The sequence below is a fragment of the Scylla paramamosain genome, chromosome 11 (genome assembly GCF_035594125.1).
Source record: "Scylla paramamosain isolate STU-SP2022 chromosome 11, ASM3559412v1, whole genome shotgun sequence".
NCBI classification, from domain to species: domain Eukaryota; kingdom Metazoa; phylum Arthropoda; class Malacostraca; order Decapoda; family Portunidae; genus Scylla; species Scylla paramamosain.
In genome coordinates this window covers 11,440,749-11,449,365 of record NC_087161.1, presented here as the reverse complement: position 1 = coordinate 11,449,365, position 8,617 = coordinate 11,440,749, and the positions used below count along the sequence as shown (strand labels likewise).

The 8,617-nt window shown below is 37.2% G+C and overlaps 1 pseudogene; it reads left to right on the top strand.

Annotated features, from left to right (window-relative positions):
- The first annotated feature begins 495 nt into the window (after positions 1-495).
- On the top strand, positions 496-4,015 carry LOC135104609 (uncharacterized; annotated as a pseudogene).
- The last annotated feature ends 4,602 nt before the right edge of the window (positions 4,016-8,617 follow it).

Sequence of the window (8,617 nt, the reverse complement as noted above, 5' to 3'; positions counted from 1 at the left end):
CCTCTCTAACCCAAGAGTTAACCAGTATTCTCAGTCATTCATCCCTTTCTCTGGTAAACTCTGGAACTTCCTGCCTGCTTCTGTATTTCCACCTTCCTATGACTTGAATTCCTTCAAGAGGGAGGTTTCAAGACACTTATTCATCAATTTTTGACCACTGCTTTGACCCTTTTATGGGACCGGCATTTCAGTGGGCATTTTTTTTATTAGATTTTTGCTGCCCTTGGCCAGTGTCCTTCCTACATAAAAAAAAAAAAAAAAAAACGGAGATATTAAGGGGCTGTAGGCTTCCTTTTCTATGTAGTTCTTCGGTGCTGCTGGAGTATGGGTATCGTTCATTAAATACGAATCTGAGATTTTTTTTTTTTTTTTTTTTTTTTTTTTAAGTTTGAGTGCAGCTGTCCTACAGAGTGCATTGAGTGAGTAAGCTCCATATGTAAGTATAGGTACGATGAATGCTTTTGCTAGGTGTAATTTTTACTCTGGCATGGAAGCAGATCTCCTTAAAGTTGACACTGCGTGGTTTATTCCTTACATGGGTGATATGTTCGTGTGTCATAGGACAAATAGTAAAGAAAAGTAAATTAAAACAGATAATAGCATTCAAATAACGCTCATGTAGAATTATTTTGAATAGCCTAATGAAGCGATCATGAAAGTTTTTGCGGGGAGGTGGGGTGATGACGTTGCTAGCACTGTTTCGCGAGTAGTGAAGATGGGCGCTAGCAGCGCTGAATTCAATGAGGAGTGAGCTGGTATTCGAGTGAGTGAGCTGGAGGCGGGAAACACTGTGATTGGCCCGAAGAGCAGCAGCCCGCTGGCCAATCACGAAGGGGCCAACGCTATATAAGGGGTTGTGGCTGTCCCCCCTCCCCAAGGGAGGGGGGGAGAGAGAGAGAGAGAGAGAGAGACGCCAGCAGACCAAGAGAAATGCCCGTTCCTTGCTACGACACTGATCACCTGCCGCTGCAACGACGCGATTGCGCCCCGGAACATGGTGTGAGGTTAGTGTGCCCCGGCAGACTAAAGGCCGACTCACACACATCAGTGACGTATCAGTGCCGCGTCCGCTCAGTACTTCAGTGTCAGTGAAAAAAAATATCAGTTTTTTTTATTCAACCGAAGCATTTACACACGTCCGGCGCAGTACAGTGTTTTGACTCTCAGTGACCGTTACGTCTCCGTTCCGTGAAGCTGAGAATCGTCGCCACCGATATTTTTCAGATTTTCACGGACGCCGGACGAGTGTTCTGAGCTGTCAAGAAAATGGATGACGAACTACTTATTGAATCGGTGCGAAACCATCCTGTTCTTTATGATCTGTCACAACCAAAATTTCAAGCAAGATATATGGAATAAAATAGGAGAAGAAATGAAAGTAGATGGTAAGCACTCTTTTTAATTGATGTAGTTAATCATATCACACCACACCACCACACCACACCTCATACCACACCACAACATCTCACATCACACCACACCACCACACCACACCACACCACACCACACCTCATACCACACCACAACACCTCACATCACACCACACCACACCACCACACCACACCACACCACACCTCATACCGCACCACAACACCTCACATCACATTTTTCTTTTTTATTGATGTATTTAATATATTCTTAATTTTGTAGTCACACTAAATGTCAGGTTTGCTTTTGCTAGGTTTTTTATACCTCTTCTCTGACTTTCATTTTCGAATCTGCAGTCATAAAAACTGCCATGGCACAGATCCAGCCTCTGAATTAAAGTAATCTTTGTACAGCTCTCTTACAGTTAACGCATCTCTTGTTGCATTTCCACCCTGCAGAGGCAGATTTTCAAGTCTTGCTTCTGATGTTTTAGGCACTGTTGCATTTACCTCATATGGGCGTGTTTCTACATCATATTTTCTAATGAAATTATGCAGAACACAGATTGCAAGTATCATGTGATCAACATTTTCTGGTTTTGCTTGAATTATTCGGTTACATATTCTAAATTTTTGAGACAAAATGCCAGACGTATTTTCAACAACTCTTCTGGCACGAGACAGTCTATAATTAAAGACACGCCTAGAATTATCCAAATCTTGTCCAGGATATGGTCGCATCAAATAAGTTTTTAGAAGGAAGGCTTCATCACCCACCATTACATACGGAGCCTTAGTATTTGTGCCTGGCAATGTAGCATTCCCTGGTACTGATAATGTGCTTCGCTGTAGTGCTTTGCCTAGACCAGAATTTGCAAAAATTCCACCATCACTGCTTTTTCCATATGCACCAACATCAATTGTGATGAAATTGTAATGTGCATCAACAAGCGCCAACAAGACAATTGAAAATGTCTTCTTATAGTTAAAGTACAGAGAACCATTATTTGGGGGAGCCTGAATGGTAAAATGTTTGCCGTCCAAAGCTCCCAAGCAGTTAGGAAAATTCCAAAGTGTTGAAAAGTCACTAGTAATGGATTTCCACATCTCTGTTGAAGGTTTTGGTAGTACTTCGCTCATGAGATTTTCTGTTATTATCCTGCAAGTGTCCATGACAATTTTGTGCACTGTGCTATGCCCCAAGCGGTAGCTGAACGAAATTGTCCTTAAGGAATCCTCCGTAGCTAGGTACCTGAAAGATGGAAATTTAACTTAAATTAAAACTTTTGTTTGTTTGTTTTTTTCAGGTTCATCATGTAAAAGCAGATGAAACAATATAAGGGACAATTACAGAAAATCTATGAAGAAGACTTCAAGGAAGAGTGGGCAAAGTGCAAAGAAAATTAAACAGTATAAATTTTTGGAGCAATTAAACTTTTTAAAGATATACATGCACGAGAGGGAAACCAAGGGGAACATTGCAAGTGAGGAACATGAGCTGAACGAAATTGTCCTTAAGGAATCCTCCGTAGCTAGGTACCTGAAAGAAGGAAATTTAACTTAAATTAAAACTTTTTTTTTCAGATTTATCATGTAAAAGCAGATGAAACAATATAAGGGACAATTACAGAAAATCTATGAAGAAGACTTCAACTAAGAGTGGGCAAAGTGCAAAGAAAATTAAACTGTATAAATTTTAGGAGCAATTAAACTTTTTAAAGATACACATGCACGAGAGGGAAACCAAGGGGAACATCGCAAGTGAGGAACATGAAGGAAACAATCACGACGATGTTGTAGAACAACAGGAGGATGAAGAAGAGAACATCCCGAAAGATGCAAGGCAACCAACAGTATTGGACGGAGGCCTACATGAAAATTTGCAGACACAACCATTGCCCTCACCAAAGCCTACTTTTGAAGCTAAAGTTAAGTCATCAGCAGGAAAATCGAAGAAGAAAGTGGCACCTCAACAAAACAGTTTCTGCAAAATTAATGGAGTACTTGATCAGTAAACAAGAAAATTAAACCGCTTCCACCTCACCACATACATGAAAATTTGCAGACACAACCATTGCCCTCACCAAAGCCTACTTTTGAAGCTAAAGTTAAGTCATCAGCAGGAAAATCGAAGAAGAAAGTGGCACCTCAACAAACAGTTTCTGCAAAATTAATGGAGTACTTGATCAGTAAACAAGAAAATCAAACCGCTTCCACCTCACCACACCCTGTTGACGCATTTCTAGCAGGCATTGCTCCAATTCTGAAAACTTTAACCCCTTATTATTTGAATGTAGCAAAATCTTAAATATTTGCCACAGTACAGAAATATGAAATGCAAATGCTTATCAATCAACATTCATTTGAAAGACTACCTGAGCCTTCAGCTTCTACATCATCAGCTTCGACTTCACATCCCTCACCTCAGCCATTGCAAGAACATACGAGTACAACAGTAACATATGAAGATCAGCAACAGAAGCTATCTGCTTACACATCAGTTCCAAACAGCGCCAATTCTTTGCAGAACTACTTTTCAACTTTTCAGGATTCTTAACTCTTCAATATACAACTTAAAACATTAGAGTAATCACTAACATGAAGAAACACACATAAGTAAGGATGAATTTTGGCCGTTTAAAACAAATTAATGTACTGTCACTTAGTATAAAAATAAACTAACAAGAGTTGTTAAAGAGTCTGTGAAATCTCCAGCATGGATTTAGATAGATAAGTACATTAAATAACCAACTACAAACTGCTAATCGTTCCGTTGGTTTTATGGCCTTTCTCCAGTGGGTGTCTTGTTTCTTCAGTTGTCTCCATTTTACTGAACAATATCCTGAAACAGTTTTTGGACATTCTAAAGTACTGGAAAAATTTGGTTTCATCATCGGTTAATTCCTTGTACAGAGTCGCAAACTCTCCAGTTTCTCTTTTCTGCCACGCTTCATGTACCCACTTTCTCTTCACTTTTTGTTCTGCCTCTTCCTCTTCATCAAGAATTATGGCAATCATTGCCAACTCCACTTCCGAAAACCTTGCCATCCTGGAAAACACTGATTTCACACTGTACGGCATCATCACGGATGTGAGCATAGACGTCACGGAAACAACACGGATATCACTGACACTGAGCGGACGCGGCACTGATATGTCACTGGTGTGTGTGAATCGGCCTTAAGACAGTGAGTACTTGACACTAGCTGAGCGACGCTGTGTACAAATAATGATCTCGGAGCGTGCTGTGCGCCTGCAGCTATTCTGTGAGGTGAGACCAGCGAAAGAGACGCTTTGCAGAGTGAGGGCCGGTAGTGACCCTAACTTAAGCTCTAGTGTGGCAATGTGCCTTGTGCCCTGTGGTACTGCTCTGTGTGGGCAATAAAGACAAGGAGTGGTAGTGAGCCTGTGTTTTGTTGCCCCTTCCTTCCCTCTCAGTAGTCTGTTGAGTCCAGACAGGTGCCGCGTGTACATGCCTCGCCCTCACTAGCCAAACGGACCCAACCACGACAACGGTGGTGGATTCCTATTGTGTGCACTAGAGCCTAGACCGCCTTGGGCTGCTGCAGTGGTAAGTGTGTACCTGAAGGCCGGTAAAAGGGGCGTACACAACAATATAAATATTTGTCTTCTCTTTTTGGATTCGTAAATAAAACTTTACTTATACTTTTGAAACCAGAAAAAAATTGGAACAAAAATACTAAATGAAAATTGTAATCTAGAAGTGAAATTATATGTCTGAAAATGATGAAGTATCAAAGAGTAATACTTTCCGGGCCGAAGCTTTGTGACTACGGGAAACCCAAAAAAACCCATGTTCCCAGCTTTTGTTATGCCAGTCGTATAAAAAAAAAATCCGTCACAAGATATAAGTTAAGTGGAAACGTGTAAGAACTGATAACCCTACAATTAGGAAGAAATTCTGAGATTAGTGTTTGAGGTCAAAATTTGTTAATAGACTGCTAGGGCTTAGCAGTATGTGGGACCATTAGTTAAAATGTTCAAGAACAATTTGAAGGTAGAGAAGGGTGATAAACATTTAGGGATATTCCAAAAAGAACAATTATATTTCCAGCGGAAGGATCTTGTTTGTATGGGGCGTGGCCCATGTATAAGGCTTGGCGCGAATTTGCAGCCAGACATGTAGACAGTGCAATTTGAACTCACAGCAACGGTAGTCATACGTGTTAGGGACTTAGATGTGTTTCTTTTCGGAGAAGGTTGTCTGACTTCGCTATAGCACATATGGGATAAAAGCATTTGGCACACTCTCTTGCATACGGTGAGACAGGTCAACCTTCTCCAAAAGTCAGAGTTTTAGGGAAAGCTGCTGTCCTGCTGATTGCATTTGTGGTGTTTCATTTGCATGAATGAGTGAGTGTGTGTGTGCCTGTAAAAAAAAATAATAATTAATTAATTTAAAAAATAAAAAAAATAATAGCAATGTGGTCGAGCCCACAACCTATCTCATATATATATATATATATATATATATATATATATATATATATATATATATATATATATATATATATATATATATATATATATATATATATATATATATTTTTTTTTTTTTTTATCCCTTCTCTTCCCACTCACTTTCTCTTAGCTTTCTTTTCTTCACACCCCTAAAAAAATAAAAAATAAAAAAAACAGCCAGAGATGCTAACCGGAGGGCTTGTCAACAGGTACGTCTCATTGTCCGAGGATTTCATATTGTTTACCAAACTTGTCTATATGAAAATAACCATATGTGCCTATTATGAAATAAATACTTGAGACGCTAACCAGACAGCTTGTCATCAGAAAGAAAATGTAAATTTTCTTTACCAGTTAGTTTTTTTTTTTTTTTTTTTTTTTTTTTGCATTTTATGGGGGGGAAACAAAATTTAGAATGTAAGCAGATAGGTGAAAATGTCTTTTTTGATATATACTGGAAATTACCCCAGTGATGCACACACATTTGGATATAACACCTACACAACTAGGATGATGTTTACTGAAAATCAAGGGAACCCTGGGCACACTCAATTTTTTTTTTTTTCTTTTATTATATATATAACTAAGGGGCATTGTCACTTTTCCTAGTAGAGGGGTCCCACAACTCCAAGGTAACAAAGCTAACTATTAGAGATATTATTTGTTCAGAGAAAAATAATATGAAACCTTTGTTTGTTGTTAAGATACTTATATCAAATGAAATTAATCATGGGATTTTCCAGCTAATTAATAAGATGCTACCATACCACACAAAATTAAAAAATATTAAGCAAAAACCCATGGCTGGTGGCAGCTATCTTTTTTTTTTTTTTTTTCTAAACTTAAATAACTTTAAACTTAATCAAAATTAAACCTAATCAAACAGCAGCACATTGCTCCTCCCCCCCACCCCCATCCCCTTGACACTGATTGCTTTAGCGGTGGAATATTGTTACCTATAGTAAGGTACCTTTATGGGAAAATGGAATAAGTAAGTCTTGTGGGCTACAGCCAGTTACCCCATAATTTGAGTGTGCCAAGAGCAGAAATAAAGATATTAAGAGCACCAAGTGGTAAAGCCTATTCTTTTATTTATGATAGCAGGCTAAATAAGGTACTAAATTGGACCCAGGAATGTGTGCATCACTGGTGTTGGTAGAACTATCTATGTTTTACATAGAAAGTGAAGTAACTAATTTGCAACAAAATTGTCCAGTGTACAAATGCATAAGTTTCGGATAATGAATCAGCGTCAAAATTTAAACTAAAGGAAACACCTTATCAGATGACAACTAGGGAAGGATTAGGACAAAATAATAGGATTGTTTAACAGCATTATTCACCAGAACATAAACTATGTAACAACATTTAGGAGCCCTAGAGGAGTAGGAAATAATAATGGCAAGGGAATTTAAACCACAAGACCAAGTGGGAAGCAACAGATAGAGGTCCATTATACCATCCCATACCACCCCCACGGAAATACCATAGGGGAACACCAACACATAAACTGAAAACAATGCTGGTGTAGGTTTACTCGAGGTTTGTCCATAACTCGGGATCAGCCCATGGATGAACAGCAGCAAAGAAAAATAGGAGTAACAGGAAATTAATGAAATTAAAAATAAATTACCAAACTTGTCCTTTTACAGAATGACTCACAAACATCCGAGGCATGTGAATATATATATATATATATATATATATATATATATATATATATATATATATATATATATATATATATATATATATATATATATATATATATATATATATATATATATATATATATATATATATATATATATATATATATATATATATATATATATATTTGGTTTCAGGATTCCCGTGATAACACTGCCTTTGCCTTGGCTACACGAATATTTTTACTTCACTTGATACTTGCTTCTATAACAATATTTGCTTTTCTACAGAGTGTGGCAGTATTACTCTTTGCTTTGCCACTGTATTCGTGTTGCAACAAGCAAATATTTTGTTGTGATGTCTGTCTGTCAAAATATTGTGCATATGTCATGTTTCTTCTCTGCCCATCAGTGTAACTCAATGTGTTGTAACAAACTAGGTGTTTGTTGTGATGTTAGCATTGCTTGCAAGTATGATTTTCTCTTCTCTCTTATGTAGGACATTCACCACCAGGCTGGTTTGTTGTACCAAGTTCTGAGGAAAAGCTTTTGCTTTCTCGTCATTTACATGGAGCAACAGTGTAATAGCATTGAATATCTACCCTTGTAAGTGCTTTTGTGTAATGGAACAGTTATAAGCTTGTGGCATCTTCATTGTTATATAAGTATGACATCTAACATAATTCAACTTTATCTTGCTCTGTTGCTTCATAGACAGTGCTAATATTTGGAATGCAGCCTGTAAAGAAAAGTTTGCCTTGAGCTTGTGTTGTGTGTATTTTTTTCTTTATATATATATATATATATATATATATATATATATATATATATATATATATATATATATATATATATATATATATATATATATATATATATATATATATATATTTATTTATTTATTTATTTATATATTTTTCTGATTGCATTTGAGAGCGTGTCATATAAGTAATTTTAGCTCTGCTTATATATATATATATATATATATATATATATATATATATATATATATATATATATATATATATATATATATATATATATATATACACTTCATGAATATGCATCTGTAGTCGCCAGCTGTGTCGTTTCACAATGTCCTGTGAGGCTGGTGGCGAG